Source organism: Macrobrachium nipponense, chromosome 20 (genome assembly GCF_015104395.2).
Source record: "Macrobrachium nipponense isolate FS-2020 chromosome 20, ASM1510439v2, whole genome shotgun sequence".
Taxonomy (NCBI): domain Eukaryota; kingdom Metazoa; phylum Arthropoda; class Malacostraca; order Decapoda; family Palaemonidae; genus Macrobrachium; species Macrobrachium nipponense.
The window spans coordinates 21,460,440-21,477,104 of record NC_061089.1 but is presented as its reverse complement, the minus strand read 5'-3'; the positions used below and the strand labels follow the sequence as shown (position 1 = coordinate 21,477,104).

Genomic DNA, 16,665 nt, shown 5'->3' with positions numbered 1-16,665 from the left:
GGGGAAGGATCCTACAGAGATTTCTCTGTAGGATCCCACGTTGGGGACTGCGCTACCAGGGGGGACCTTCGGGTCTACCTGACGTAAGCCCCGGTCGTTGAGGAGGGATCCTGCCCCATTCTCGATTTCTACGGGAATCGAGAGGACCAACCAGCCGGATATCGTTTGACGAATTCGGTGGGGGTTTCGCAGACTGCTTAGAATTCTACGGAATTTCTAGCGCATTCAGAGTGTTTAGAGTTTCTTACGATCTCCAAACACTTAGGCGAGACCACAGTCCAAAGTGAGCGAGACGAGAATCCCCGATATGTTACACGATAATCGGGAACCTCGCCTATGCTCGAATTCCTGGAATTTCTAGCATTAGGAAGAAGACTGCTGCTGAAAGAAGACTATCTCACAGTAGGCGACCAACCTGGAATAGAGAAGAACGGACGGGAATATCCAGTTTGGCTGGAACTTATCGTCTTAGTATTCTGTTCACCATTGAAGCTTTCCTTCGAGGAAGACTCTCCTTCACTCTCTTTTAATAGAGAACGAAGGTGGGTCGATCTCCAATCCTTATTTTTTGTTTTCTTGAAGGAAAGAATTTAGGATGGAGATCGTTGTTCAGAATCCTACAAACATTACTACGTATATTAACCTCGCGACATGATTCTGCTAAGCAGTTGAATGGTCCGAGGGGTAGGCGCATATCCTGGTTATTCTACGGATTGCGACTTAGACGAAAAAAGTATTCTAATTGAACTTGCAAACCCGGGTTGCCTGCAACCTCCCAGGAGTTTCCAGTTTCAATTTTATATACTTATGGTGTTGTCACAACAACACCATTTTAGCTTTTATATTTACCTAAATTCGTTTCTTCTTCTAAAATAATTGCTCGAGCATATCTTTTTTTTATGCTCGTGGTTCTAGCCGAACGCATTCCTTCGTGGAAAGGATTACTTGGCAACTCAGGATGACGAGTCAGCGACAGCTACTGCGTATTGAATTGCCCGAGGCATTTCAGTATCAGCTGCCGCTTTGATATAGACGGTTGTTTATGTCTTTCTCACCTGCTTTGATTGAATAACAACCGTATCTCTGCCCAACAATCACGGACTTTAAGTCTCTGCTAACGGGGATTCTCGCATACATGAATGACCATTCTACTGCTGAGAAACGCTAGTATTCATCGTCTTCGGTATTGCGAGAATTTTAAACAGAGATATCTATTCGACTCTCATCTTCTGTTTTACCCGCACGGTAACAGAATTCTGTAATAGTCTCTTGCTGTATCGTATCCCGCTGAATGCGAATGATTTTGCGGAATCTGAGTTGTCCTCAAAAATATCTTGTATTCGGAGGTGTACAATTGTTCATTGTTCACCCCGGATTAGCAGATGTATTGAAAGACATCGCCTACTCCCACACCATGCCAGCTCTACTTCCAAACGTTCAGCCCATGAGAAGCAAGTTCTTCAAGCGGCTCTCCCCCTGTGTTTCATTACTGAAGAACGCCCGCTTTCATTGCACAACGGACAGCAATGAAATGGCGGTTAGAGTTTTCAGTCATTTGTAAGCACAGGTTTAGAATCTTGAGATTCCTTCTCTCGATTCAGCTGGAAGACGTAGGTTGCATTCATTGCCTACCTTCGTCTTCAACGTTCACATAGTGTTGTTTCTCCTTAAGCTGAGATTCAAAGTCTATGAGATTTTCTTGCCATCAGGGACCTCGGTCTTTTGAAGGCAATTGACTTTCGCCTTTTGTTTTGAGCTTATGCATTAAGGAGAATCATCGCCGCGCCGTCCGGCATCGGTGACTAACAAATATTTTATTTGTTTGGTCTCTCAGCATAACTCTTTAAAGGGCGAAGGTCCACGTGAACTTACCGGATGCTTGGACAACTTGCCTCTACTGATTCCGAAAACCAGTCAGTCGGCAGCTGTCAGAGCGTCCGAGTCAGTTACGAACTATGCTGTGACTTAGTTCGGGGTTTTGTTTCCAGAGCAATCATTACTTCGTCTTAATAAAGCTTGTCAGTATGAGTACTGTACATAACCAAAGTCGAGAAGGGATAGGTCATACGACTATTCCCTTCTTTTCGTCTTAGGTAACTGCATGGACTTCTTCTTGAGAAGTCAAGCACAAAGGGATGGGGATTTGGTGACGCTCGATTTCGTACCGATCTTCCGTAGCGAAGACTCAGAACCCTTCGGTAACTGACGATTGGTTCGAGTCCTTCACAATACCCTCCCTAATGGACGTCACCGCCTCCGATACGAAGGCTATGCTGCTTTGTTCCTGTGAAGGTGCGACGGAGCTGTCTGAAGAAAACTCGACACCCAGGATGAGTGTGGAGCCTCTTCATCATTCTCTCGCGTTCCGCAAGAACTTCTCCGTGGCGCAGGTAATGAAGGCAGGCGCCTGGTCCAACCGGGCCGGCCACCGCAATGCACCTCCTTCTACCTTCAGGATATTGCCCACAGTTCCTTGGATCTTTTTTCCCTTGGGAACCGTGGTGGTTGCTCAACACGTTGTGTAGTTAACCCAGACCCGTCGCAGGCTGAACAGCATCGAGTCCTGGTGTGACCGTAAGAATGGATGAGGAATGAGAGTGTGACTGGCTCCTCTTCCCAATCTTTTTCTTCCCTCTACCTTTGGGTAGAGGGACACGGTCGTCACCCTGCTGGGTAAGGACGAGATGCAGTGAGCTACTCAATAGAGCACCATCCTATCCCTTTCAGTAGGGATAGGAGTAAATATCCACCACTTCCTCCAACAAGGGGGAGGAAGTGGATGCCAAATTGAGACAAACCCATCATTTTATGATTGTCTCTTGCAAACAGGAACAAGTTCTTGCTTGCTGGTACGAAGAGATACGCTTGCCTCTCTCTTAGTACTTGGCCCAGAGGTCTGACCATTGATCCTGCGGTGCACGACCCCGATCAATCGGACAGAGGTTTGGATCCCTCCCTTGCTCTTACGACCAGGGAGGCACTCCAGGGTTGGACGAACACCAGTCTGTTCACCAAAAAGACTCAGATTCCTCCCACCAAGAAGTGAGTCTTCCTATTGTTAAAGGACCGAGGGTTTGTATTACGTATCGGAACAAATGACAATTTGTCGAAAATTGCATTTTTCCTAACTATACAAACCTGAGGTCCTTTACATATAGTCCCACCTCATGCCACCCCTCACTCTGCAACTTTTTGCATGGGCCTAAAGCAAAAGTGATTCTTCACCTCTCGGGCGCGCGGGCGCGCGCACGATCGGACAAGCAGTTAACTACCGTTCTCCCCTTGTTCGAAGCTTACGACCGTCCCAGCTGCCGCTAGTTACCTTCCTATTGTTAAAGGACCTCAGGTTTGTATAGTTAGGAAAAATGCAATTTTCGTCAAATTGTCATTTTTGTAAATGCAATTTCCCCGGCAGATATATACTTAGCTTATGTCTCTGACGTCCCAACAGAATTCAAAACTCGCGGCACACGCTACAGGTAAATCAGATGATCACCCTCTCCCACCGCTGGGTGGCGGGAATAGGAACCATTCCCGTTTTCAGAACAGATTTTCTCTGTCGCCGGTGCTAGCAACATCGTTGTTAGTTCCTCCTGCACGGAATTCTGCTTGCTTTGGCTAAGGATTGTTTTTGGTGAAGTATTCTTTTTCTTTTGCTTTGGTATAAACGCTGATTTTGGAACCGTTATATGGATTTGCTTAGGATTCTTCATTATGGCTGATGTTGTGCCTGAAACTCGTTTTAGAGTTTGTGTGAAAGAAGGATGTAAGGTGAGACTGCCGAAAGCTTCGGTGGACCCTCACACTATTTGTGTTAAATGTAGGGGGAATGAATGCTCAGTTAGTAACACATGTGACGAATGTTTGAGTTTGACTGAAGTGCAATGGAAGAGTTTGACTGCGTATGTAAATAAGTTGGAGAAAGATAGAATTAGGAAAGCTGCTAAAAGTTCAAGTAGGTCCTGCTCTTTGGATCAGGACAATCTTTCTATTTCCAATGTATTTTCTCCTACTGCTAACGCAGGTTCAGCTCCTTCCCCCCGCAGCGAAATCGTAGATTCGTCTCGATCGGAGAAAGCTGCAATGGAAGCGTCGATCCGTAATTTGCAAAGGCAATTATGAGAAATGGAAGGTAAGAGTGAAGTGTGCAGTGAAGTGTACAGTGTCCCCAGTGTAGTGGAGGGGGAGTCTGACCGACTCCGCATTGCTCCTAGGCCTAGACCTCTTTCAGACTCCCATGACCAAGGGAGGAGGAATGTCGAAAGCCGCAAGGGGGATGTAGAGTATTCCCAACGGTCAGCGTCCTTTTATTCGGCCGGACCCTGTAGACTCGTCCCAGGCTGCCTTGGACAGCTATAGACAAAGCGTCCTTAGGAAGTGTTTTTCCGACTCGGATTCTACTTCTCCGAGACGCGGATGGAGCTCCGCGTCTAAGTCGCGCCCTCTGAAGAGAGCCTGGAAGGCGCCTGCAGGAGATGCATTAGGTTCCAGCCCAGAGCCTTTTCCGGAGTATTCTCCCGCTCAGAAGAAGAGAGCGATGAAGTCTCCTGTTTCTTCTCCGGAAGGAATTCGTGCTTCTACAAAGAAGTTCTTGGTAGGACTGCAGGAGCAGTTATCCTCGTTAGTAGGCTCGCTGTCTAAGGAGCCTTCTTGCAGGAAGGACGTCTCTCTTCCAGTAAAGAGCTCTCTTAAGAGACGGTCGTCAAGTCGGCGTTCGGACTCTGGTAGGCGTCTCTCTCCTGGAAGGTGCTACTCCCCAACAAGATCGTTGCTATACGCCTCTCCCTTTCGAGAACGATCTACTACTCCGACCAGAAGAGCTTCTTCTAGTAGGATCCCGCATTCGTTTAGACGCCCGAATAAGGGCGCAAGCCCCTCTCCTGACAGGAGCCAGGATAGTCGATCCTTTCGTAGGAGTAAAGAATGTTCTTCTCCTTATAGGCGTTCTCTGAGAGATAGAAGCGCCTCTCCGCTATCTTAAGGAACAGGATAGTCTCCGTTATTCACGGGGACGCAGAGAGAGAGAAGAAGAAATCTTGCCCCCCAGACGTTCTCGGAGAGATTTTAGCGCCTCTCCTAGCAAGCGCCATCGTGATGTTAAACGGTATTCTTCAACCAGGCGTTTTACTCCTTCCAGGCACCCAGAACGGGACGGTAGCGCCTCTCCACGCAGACGCCAGGAGCCTGAAAAGAGCATGATGGTTTCTGTACGCCCTACTCCTGTTAGGCTCGCCTTAGGAGTTCCGAGTTTACCTTCTCGCAAGAGTCTTCGGAAGGAAGTAAACCCCTCTCCTGGTAGGAGCCAGGATGAGAGCAGACGTTTTTCTACCCCAAGGCGCGTAGCGCCTGATAGACGCTACCGACGTGACGCTAGCGCCTCTCCTCACAGGCGCCAAGAGCCTGGAAAGAGCCTGTTACGGGATTCTCGCCCTACTCCTGATAGAGTTTCCTGTAAAGATGTGAGCTCTTCCCCTCTCAGGCAGCAAGATCCTTTGAGAAGAAGCAGGCATTCTTCTTCTGCTAGGCCCCTTCCCAGTAGAAACTGTTTCTTCAGGCAATAGGATCTCTTCGGGGAGTGGTCTTCCTTCCGCTACCAAACTTCCTTCGAAGGAAAAGAGCGCTTCTCCTTCTAGGACTCCTTCTCCTAAGAGGCATTCTTCTCCTAATGCTACCTTTGAAGAGGTATCTGAGGAGGAACTTCCTGTAGATGCGGGCGTCTCGGATTACAAGAGACTGGCAGCCCTGCTTCTTCAAGAGTTCGGTGACTCTCTTCGTCCTGCAGATCCTCCTTCGCCGGGATCACTGCTTTCAAGCACTAAGGTTTCCAAGTCCTCTTCGTTCGTGAAAATGAATCCGACCCTTTCTATGGAGAAAGCCATCAAGAGTTTGGAGAACTGGCTCCTCTCTAAGAAAGAAGCGGGCAAGACAGTTTTTTCCTGCCCTCCTTCGAAGTTGGCAGGTAAGCCAGGTGTCTGGTATGACACGAAAGAGCCAATGGGATTTGGCCTCCCTTCTTCAGCTGATGCTGATTTTTCAGCGTTAGTGGATTCGTCTAGAAGACGCTCTCTTCATTCGGCAAAGGCCTCATGGGGAATGTGCGAAATGGACCATTTACTTAAGGGTCTATTTCGCACACTTGAGGTCTTTAATTTTATGGATTGGGCCTTGGGAGCCCTGGCCAAGAGAGCACAGGATCCAGACTTTGTTTCGATGGAAGTTTTAACGAGTGTCCTTTCTTGTCTGGATAAGGCCTTGATGGATGGATCTACGGAGGTGGCTTCTCTCTTTGGATCGGCAGTCCTTAAAAAGAGATCTGTCTACAGTTCTTTTTTGACGAAATCGGTGTCTCCTCTACAAAGAAGTTCTTGGTAGGAAAGGCGACTCAGAATCTGCTTGCGCAGTCGGCAAAAAGACTGAAACCGGCAGTCCCTTTGGCTAAAAGAGAGAAGCCTGCTTTTCAGCAGCCCTTTCGAGGGAGAACGACGGCTAGACCCTCTCTTAGGAGTAGGAGGAACCGGTTAAGAGCGGAAGATCCAGCACGCAAGCCCTTCCCTAAACCGCAATGAGAAAGTAGTCCTCCAGACTACAGTAGGAGCCAGACTGCTGAAGTTTGCGAAAGTCTGGGCTCAGAGAGGGGCGGACAACTGGTCCCTCTCTATCCTCGAGAGAGGATACCTTATCCCCTTCAGGGAGAAGCCTCCCTTAACAACCACTCCAAGGGAGTTAACAGCAAGATACCAAGATTCTTTAAAGAACCAGGCTCTGCTACAACTAGTAGAAGAAATGATGGACAAAGAGGCGATAGAAAGGGTTCAAGACCTGCAATCTCCAGGGTTTTACAACCGTCTTTTTCTTGTACCAAAAGCCTCAGGAAAGTGGAGACCAGTCCTGGACGTAAGTGCCCTGAATCGCTTCATTGTCAAGACGAAGTTCACGATGGAGACGACTTCCTCTGATCTTGCAGCTCTTCGTCCAGGGGATTGGATGGTGTCCCTGGACCTTCAGGATGCCTATTTTCATGTACCTATCCATCCCTCATCCAGGAGGTACCTAAGATTCATGGTACAGGGCAAAGTTTTTCAATTTCGAGCCTTATGCTTCGGTCTTGCCACGGCCCCTCAAGTGTCACGGGTCTTATAGAATGTCCCGCTCATTTGGCTACATATCGAAGGAGTAAGAATCTTGTTGTATCTCGACGATTGGCTGATCCGGGCCCAATCAAAAGATCGATGTCCGGAGGACTTGAAATTAACACTGGACCTAGTTCAGTCCCTGGGACTGTTATTGAACCTCGGGAAGTCCCAGATGAATCCCCAGCAAAGCATTGTCTATCTGGGGATTCTGATGGATTCTCGGGGTTTTCGTGTGTATCCATCAAAGGAACAACAGGAGAGATGTTTACAGAAAGTGACGACCTTCCTAGAGAAAGAACAATGTTCCGCGAGGGAATTGATGAGTCTTCTGGGGACCCTTTCCTCGTTGGAACAGTTCGTTTCTCTAGGGAGGCTACACTGAAGACCCCTACAATTCTTCCTCAGAGAGAAATGGGATCAGAAGCATCAAGAGCTTTCAGACTCCTTGCAGCTCTCAAAGAGCATAAAGGAGGACCTCAGTTGGTGCTTAGAGCCAAACAGATTAAATCAAGGGCTCTCCCTTCAATTGTCGAGCCCTCGCCTAGTGTTATTTACAGACGCCTCGGAAAAAGGATGGGGAGCGACTCTAGGCTCGAGAGAAGTGTCAGGCACCTGGAGTGGGGAACAGGTGTCCTGGCATATCAACAAGAAGGAACTAGCAGCAGTCCATCTAGCTCTCGTTCACTTCGAATCTCAAGTCTTGGGTGCCGTGTTGCAAGTGAATTCGGACAACACGACAGCTCTAGCTTATATAAGGAAACAGGGAGGGACACTCCTTCTCCCTGTTCGAGAAAGCAAAGGAGCTTCTTCTTTGGACCGAGGAACGGCGAATAACTCTTCTAACCAGGTTCATCCAGGGGGAAAAGAACGTGAGAGCAGATCTTCTGAGCAGAAGAGATCAGGTCCTTTCCACGGAATGGACTCTGCATTCAGAAGTGTGCAACGAGATTTGGGACCTCTGGGGGGAGACCCAATATCGACCTATTAATAAACATTACCTTAATATAATTTATCTAGCCCTAAATCCCCAAAAACCGCACCAAAATTTACCACATTGGCAACCCTGTTACCTCCTATTCTGTCCGCCAGTTGGCAACACTGTTGTTGACAGATACAAAAACCTTCCCTCAAATCAGTTGTTAACGAGCGCCCGTGTTGTTTACATCACGGCCACTCTTTATAAATTTCCTTAAACATTTTTGTGCCTTTAAAGCTTTCATTATTTGTTAAATGAGACTTTATGTGAATTACCACTCACGCATTACATCACGAAATAGTGAATCAACTTTGATTTCTGTTGTGGTTCTTATCTTAAATTACGAACTTTTGCGCGACCTGGAACTACTGACCTGTCCAATTCTACAATGGATTACCAAGAAATTACGATGCTTCCTTCTGCCAGCAACATCAGGAACTGCCCGGTTTGTGGGACAAGGATGATTAGCAGGGAGTATGAACCCCATGACATTTGTAGCTCTTGTCGTGGACAGGTTTGTGACTTGACTTCTCGTTGTGACGTATGTAAGCCCTGGTCTGACGAGGATATGACTGCTTATATGAAACGCCAAACAATCTTGCAGCGTAAAAGATCGGTTAAGGAGAAAAAGAAATCGATTGCTAGAACTGTATCTAACGAATTCTTTGACTTGGGCGCTCATGGTTCTGGCTCTTCGGTTTCGGTATCGTACGACTCCGATTCCGAATTAATTGATGCTTTGCCCCCTGTACAACCGGTAATTAGTGAAGTTATTTCTGATGTAGATTCAAAGATTTTGGCAATGGAAACTACCTAGAAACAGAATTTTAAGAAATTACAGCTTAGTCTAGATAGAGATATTTCAGCTAAGTTTAACAATCTGTCAGAGAATTTTCAAGAAGCCTTTACTAGAATGTCTAACACTTTTAGATTCATTTTCAGCTCCTCGTCAGGTACCTGTCGACAGCACCATGGGTAACGGTGCGACAGATACCCCGGCTTGTGAACCCCGTCGTGGCGAAGGCCTAGGGGGATCCGGTCCGGGCAGGTGCCTAACGAATCTTTACCCAACGTGTCCCCTGTTAGTCCCGTAACAGTGCCAAAGGGCTCTTATTTAGGAGAAGGGGGGAGGGATATTAGTGTCAGACCTAAGATAGCTAGTCATCAGGTATTTTACTTCAGGGGAAGTTTCTAAGTTAGGATCTGACGATGATGATGATGATGACGCGGATTCGTGTGATATTGATGTTTCCTCGAATGGATGTCATGATGTAGAAATTCAAGAAACTTTTTGATTTAATTTTGAGTTTTCTTCCTCAGGCGAGGCCTAAAGAGCAGAAGCAGCCTCCGCCTCGTTGTATTACAGAAGGGATTTTTCTTGACGGTCCTTCCCGGTCACGGGAATTTTTACGTTTTCCCCCTTTGCCCAGAGGTTCGCGAGAGTGAGGGCGGACGTTGCCGCTAAACTTTCGAAAGGTGATCGGGGAAGGGAAGAGAAGCTCTCTTCTCTTTTACGACACCGGAGAGGAGTTTACTAGGTGGCGGATGATTCTTCATTCTCTCGACCCCCCAAGCCAAATCCTGATTTTGTCCGACTTTCAAGTCAACCCTTGCCTTCTAAGGCTTCGGTCTCTGTCTCAATTGAAGATTTTATTGCTATGGAGTCTGTTATGAGCTCCTTACAAGAAGCTCAATCCTTCAATATGTGGGTCCTCGGAGGGCTTTTAATGTATATCAGGACTCCGGGTTTGTTCCTCCTGATGCTCCTCTTTTTTAGAGAAATTCTGCTCATCCATTTCAATTGCTTCTGTACATCAGAACGAGCTTGTGCTGCTTCAATGCAGGCCTTTCTTGTTTCTCTAAGGCGTAACCTGTATTTGTCGCAGTTACCCTCCTCTGTATCGGAGATTCAGAGAACCCGTCTGTTGTCCTCTTCCCCTTTTGGCGATTTCCTTTTCGATATTTCTGTGCTTTCTGAGGTTTTGAAGGAACATCAAGGTGATGCCTCTTCCCAAGCTCACTGGCCTTATCAAGAGCTTTTTCCTCTGATCTTCCTCCCGTTCCTTCAAGGAGTAAGCGTAAGTTTAGGACCAGATCTGTACCTTCTGCTCCAGCCCAACAACCTCCTTCTGGCTCTTTTTTCCAGAGTACATCTCAGGTTGCTGGTGCCTCTTCTTCATCCTCTGGTGCTCACCCTTTGAAACGCGGGAGAGGTTCTTGGCGTGGCTCTAAGGGCAGAGAAAGAGCTCAACCTCCAGGAGGACCTTCTTCTTCTTCTTCTTCCTTGTCTCTGCGTAAGAATTTTCGGAAGTAGGAGTCATCACCTCGCCTGGAGACCGCAGTAGGAGCTTGTCTCTCCCGCCATTGGTCAGCTTGGCAGGGAGAGCGGTGGATGCTTGGGTGGTGGAGGTCCTGAAGGAAGGTTACGAGATCCCTTTTGTTTCCAGACCTCCACTTTCCAATCGTCCTCTCGAGTTCAGCAGTTATTCCCCTCACTCAATTAGGGGTCAAGCCTTGGAGAAGGAGCTTTCGGCCCTCTTGGAGAAGGATGCCATAGAGCGAGCTCCTCCTTCTCCCGGGTTTTACTCTCGGATGTTTGTAGTTCTAAAGGCCTCGGGTGCCTGGCGCCCCATCATAGATCTTTCGGTTTTGAACAAGTTCATTCTAAAGTCCAAGTTCAGGATGGAGACGGTCCAGACTGTTCTTTCATCCGTCAGGAGGGGGGACTGGATGATTTCCATCGATCTGCAGGATGCTTATCTGCAAATCCCCATCCATCCAAGAAGCAGACCTTACCTTCGGTTTTTCACGGACTCGGGAGTTTTCCAGTTCAAGACCCTTTGTTTCGGCCTCACCACTGCTCCACAGGTCTTTTCTCGGTGATGGCTCCTGTTTCAGCTATTCTGCATCAGTTAAATGTAAGGATGCTTCGGTATCTGGACGATTGGCTAGTCAGGCCGAATCTCTAGAGAAATGTCTCCGGTCGAGGGAGATAGTTCTGTCTCTTTGTGTCGAGTTGGGCATTCGTGTCAACTTCGACAAGTCCAATCTAATCCCTTGCCAGATCATGACTTATCTTGGGATTGTTTTGAATTCCCAGATTTTGAGGGCTTCTCCCGCTCAGAAACAGATAGACAAGCTTCTGAGTCTGATCGAAGAATTTTTGTCCTCCGTAACACAGCCAGTTTCTCTTTGGAGGTCTCTCCTGGGCCATTTGTCATCCCTCATCCAACTGGTTCCCGGAGGTCGTCTCAGAATGAGGTCCCTTCAGTCGACACTTCGCCAGTCATGGGATTTCGTGTCCGAGGACACGATAGTCGCCTCTTCTCCACAATGTTGGAAGGATCTCCGTTGGTGGATGCAAGTTCACCGCCTCAAGTCAGGTACATCTCTTCTTTCGGTTCCTCCGGACCTAATGTTTTGGTCAGACGCCTCGGATCAAGGTTGGGGCGCACACCTGGGCTCCGAAGCCGCTTCGGGCCTTTGGTTAGAGGAGGAGAGGATCATGTCAATAAATTGGAGGGAACTGAGGGCAGTGTACCTAGGCCTTCTTTCATTTCAGGAACAACTGTTGGAGTCGGTTGTCGCGATCTTTGTCGACAACACCACAGCAGTCTCGTACTTGAGAAACCAAGTACGAGACAGTCGGATCTTCTCACTCAAGAAGCCCGATCAATCCTGTGTTGGGCAGAAGACAGGGGGATTACGTTGGTCCCTCAGTTTATCCTGGGCCATCACAACGTCTTAGCAGACGCCTTGTCGAGACCGAACGAAGTTCAAGGGTCGGAGTGGACACTTTGCCAGGAAGTCTTCGACAGCCTCAGGAAGAAATGGCCTATCACAGTCGATCTGTTTGCCACCCCACTGAATTTTCGGTGCCAGATATTCTTCGCCCCTTACCAGACTCCTCAGAGTGCCGGGACAGACTCTCTTTTGCAGGACTGGGAGGGACTTCAAGCCTATGCTTTTCCTCCGTTCTCTCTGGTGAGGTCAGTCCTCAACAAAGTGAGGGCAACCAAGCGTCTGGATCTCACCTTGATCGCCCCCTTCTGGCCACAGGAAGGAGTGGTTTCCCGACCTTCTGGAAGCACTGGTGGAACCCCCCATTCGCCTGCCAGAGAGACCAGATCTTCTCAAACAACCCATTTTCATCGGTTCCATCAGAGGCTCCACATGCTTCATCTTCATGCCTGGAGACTGTCAGGAGGTTCTCCAAGCACGAAGGGTTCTCCTCCAGAGTGGCGCGACAGTTGGCTCTTGCCAGACTGCAATCAACCAGAGTAAATTATCAGGCTAAATGGTCGGTTTTACAGACGTTGGTGTAAGTCTCAAGGACATTCAATTTCTAGACCTTCCTTACCGAAAGTAGCAGAGTTTTTAGTTCATTTACATCATGACAGGGCCCTGTCACCTTCGTGCATTAAGGGTTATAGGTCTATGCTTTCCTATGTTTTTAAGGCAAGGCTCCCTGAGATCTCTTCATCTTATGTCATTAGAGATTTACGTCGATCTTTTTCCCTATCTCGACCCAGGCCGCAGTGTTCGCCTCCGACATGGGACGTTAACAAAGTCCTTAAGGTTCCCTCCGTTTGAGCCTCTGAATTCTGCCAAATTTAGGGACCTCTCTTCTAAGACACTCTTCCTTGTCTCACTGGCTACAGCCAAGAGGGTGTGTGAACTGCAAGCACTCTCTTTTCTGGTTGCCAGATCTGGACAAGACATGATTTTGTCATACCTTCCTGAATTTGTCGCAAAGACTGAATCGTCTGATAATCCCATTCCCAGGTCTTTCGTACTGAAGTCGCTGGTCGACTTTGTTGGTAATTTAAATGAGGAATTAATTCTTTGCCCTGTTAGGGCGCTCTCATGTTATTTACGCCGCACGAAGGACATTCAGGGTCGTCCCTGTCATCTGTTTGTTTCACCCCGAAATGTCAAGAGACCTATTTCAAAGAATGGTGTATCCTTTTTTCTCAGAGATCTGATCGTTAAAACTGGTGGTTCGGCTGCTGGGGAAGACCAGACGCCGAGAGCACACAGTATTAGAGCAGTTGCTACATCAGTAGCTTTTATGAAGAAGGTCTCAGTCGCCAAGGTGCTTGAGGCGGCGACTTGGCGTTCTAATTCTGTTTTTGCCTCTTTTTACTTGAGGGATATTTCTCTGTTCTAGGGCGACCTTCGTTCTTTGGGCCCGTTGGTGATGGCAGGACAGGTCGTCAGACAGGAGAATTAGGTAGTCTTCCTGTTTTACGTTTTGTTGCTACCTGTATATTATTCATTAATTTTTGTTTTGTTGTATATATTTTTTGTTTTTGTATTATAACCCATGGCAGTTTTTGACGTAGTTATAATGGGAATTAGGCAGTTTGGTATTTAGGTGTTGTTGATGACAAGGACTGACTGCTTGGCAACTCATGCTGCTTCCATTGTCAGTGTGAAATGGTTCCAGCCACTGGGTTGTCGGCACTGGCGACTATGCTTCTCCCAGAGTCGATGCTGACCTAGGACTAGCCACTGGTTCGCTTGTCCTGACGACTCCTGCTTCTTCCACTGTCCTGGACAGGGAATTAGTCAATGGATCGTCTGCTGTCATCTGGTGACTCGCTCACCATCTACTTTTTGTCTCACCTGTTTTCTCGGAGTCAGACACTCGTGTGAGATCAGGCGACATTTAGTAGCCCTGAGTTTCTTGTTGACGAAGTCGGTTGCGTTGATACACCCCCGATGATCGTGTAACATGAGACCAGGTTGGACTGTCAGGCATTCGTCCTTTGGGACTGAATCGCCTTTTGCTCCACGCGCTCCTTTCTCTTGGCACCAGAAAGCTCAAGTTAGGAGTTGCTCATGAGCCGATTCGTTGCTGGCGACGTCGGGTTGCGTTGATACACCCCCAAGGTTTGCTTAGCTTTGAATCGCCCAGACAGTCCAGACACTCATCCTTTAGGGAAAGAATAGTGCTTGATAGTCTTCAGGGTGCAGCCTTGCTGTCCGCAATTCGTCTGACTGGTCACCTGGTCGGTCACCTGACTTTAGTACAGACGGACTGACTATGCACTTACTCCTTGTCCTGTGCTACCGCAGTTTGGTGGCATTATGGTAGGAGACTTTGAATTGTTAGTATCTTAGACCTTGGGTTGAGTTTTGACTGCCTATGATATATATTTCTTTGTTTGTTTTCTCCTATTCTGTCCGAAGGGGAAATTGTATTCAGATTCCCTCCTCCGTTTCAATGTGGTTAATCGGGCTAGATAAATTATATTAAGGTAATGTTTATTAATATGGAATTTTTATTCTAAAATTAATATTAATAATACTTACCTGTATAATTTATCTAGTCCCACCCATCCTACCCCACGATCTGCCTATCACAACTGATTTGAGGGAAGGTTTTTGTATCTGTCAACGACAGTGTTGCCAACTGGCGGACAGAATAGGAGGTAACAGGGTTGCCAATGTGGTAAATTTTGGTGCGGTTTTTGGGGATTTAGGGCTAGATAAATTATACAGGTAAGTATTATTAATATTAATTTTAGAATAAAAATTCCATGTTCACAACGAATTGGAATGCGAGGTTGGAGAACTACTGCTCTCCGATTTCAGATCCAAAGGCAGTTGCAGTGGACGGTCTCCTTCTGGATTGGAAGGGGATCGACGGGTACGCTTTTCCTCCTTTCAAGATAATAGGAGAAGTGGTAAGGAAGTTCGTCTCGGCGGAGGCAGCCAAACTGACCCTCATCGCCCCATTCTGGCCAGCCCAAGATTGGTACACAGAGGTACTGGAATGGATGATAGATTTCCCGAGGGCCCTTCCACTGCGGAAGGATCTTCTCAGACAGCCCCACTTCGACAGATACCACAAAAACCTCCCCGCTCAGTCTGACTGCCTTCAGACTGTCGAAGGACTCGTCAGAGTGAGGGGGTTTTCACGCAAGGCTGCAAAGGCAATTGCTAGAGCCAGAAGACCTTCAACTCTTCGCGTGTACCAGTCGAAGTGGGAGGTGTTCTGAAGATGGGCCAGGTCCCAGAAAGTATCTTCTTCCAGTACCTCTGTAACTGAAATAGCTGATTTTCTCCTTTATTTGAGGGAGAAATGCAATCTGGCTGTTACCACAATAAGGGGATATAAAAGCATGCTCTCATCTGTTTTTAGACATAGAGGACTTAATATCTCGGAGGACAAGGATTTGCATGACTTGTTAAGGTCCTTTGAAACTTCAAAGTCCAAGACTATAAGACCACCTAGTTGGAACCTGGATGTGGTTCTTAGATATTTAATGTCTGAGAAATTCGAACCTCCTCAAAATTCCTCATTCAGAGACTTGACTAGAAAGTCTCTCTTTCTCTTTGCACTAGCCTCTGCTAAGAGAGTTAGTGAACTTCAGGCTTTAGAAGGAACTGTGGGCTTTAAGGAAGATTCTGCAGTATGCTCCTTTAATCCCCTGTTCTTAGCAAAGAACGAAAATCCTTCTAAACCATGGCCAAGGACTTTTGAGATTAAGGGACTGTCCTCTTTGGTAGGGAGAGACTTAGAGAGGACATTGTGCCCAGTCAGGATCCTCAAGTTCTACCTAGAGAGGAAGAAGCTACTTGGTGGAAATGTGGATAGCCTTTGGTGTTCCGTAAGAAATCCTAAGAGGATGATTTCTAAGAATGCTCAAGCTTATTTTATTAAAGACGTTGTCAAAGAAGCGCATGCTTCCTGTGAAGAGGAACATTTAAGGCTTCTAAGAGTCAAAGCACATGAGGTCAGAGCTGTAGCTACCTCTTTAGCGTATCATAGGAATATGTCGATACAGACTCTTGTCGAATCCACCTATTGGAGGTGCAATTCGGTTTTTGCATCAAATTACTTAAGAGACGTGCGAGTCACTTATGATAAGTGCTTCTCTCTCGGACCATTCGTGTCTGCGGATTCGTTGCTGGGGCAAGGAGCTGAACCTAATCCTTTATAGTTAGTTAAGTTAGTAATTTTAAACGTTTTTTGGTGTTGTGTTTTTATGGTCGATTGGAAGGTGTCTTGGGAATGCTCCTTTCAAATCGTAGTGTTAACAAATGTAGTGTGGTCTGGTGGGCGGGATTGGTTTTTCGTGCTCCTTGTTAGTGATTTGGACCTAGGCTCTGTCATGTAAGAGGGTTAGTCCCTGTTGATATGACAAAGGTGAAGGCTCTACCATGTAAGTGGGTCAGCCCCCATTGGTATGATCCAAGACAAGGCTGAGTCAAGTAAGCGGGCTCGCCCCCATTGACACGATCCAGAAGAGCTATCAGTGTCAGGTCTCATCCCCACTGAAACTCTTGAGGCAAGCAGACTCATAGACAGTAATCATGAAGTCTTCTGCCCAATAAGGTAGGAACCAAGGTTTTAATAAGTTTATATATATGACCTACAACAGATGTTGTTTCCCTGTTTTTATTGTTGTTTATATTGAGTAACTATCTCTTACCCGCCACCAAGGGTGTCAATCAGCTAAGTATATATCTGCCGGGGAAGTTACATGTACAAAAATGATATTGTTAGTATACAATAAAGTTTTGTACATACTTACCCGGCAGATA

At 47.1% G+C, this 16,665-nt stretch overlaps 1 protein-coding gene across 2 annotated transcripts in view; it reads left to right on the top strand.

Moving 5' to 3' along the window:
- LOC135223030 (AP-4 complex accessory subunit Tepsin-like) overlaps positions 1 to 16,665 on the top strand; it is a 38,872-nt gene that overhangs the window by 14,137 nt on the left and 8,070 nt on the right. The gene's annotated exons all lie outside the window — the stretch shown is intronic.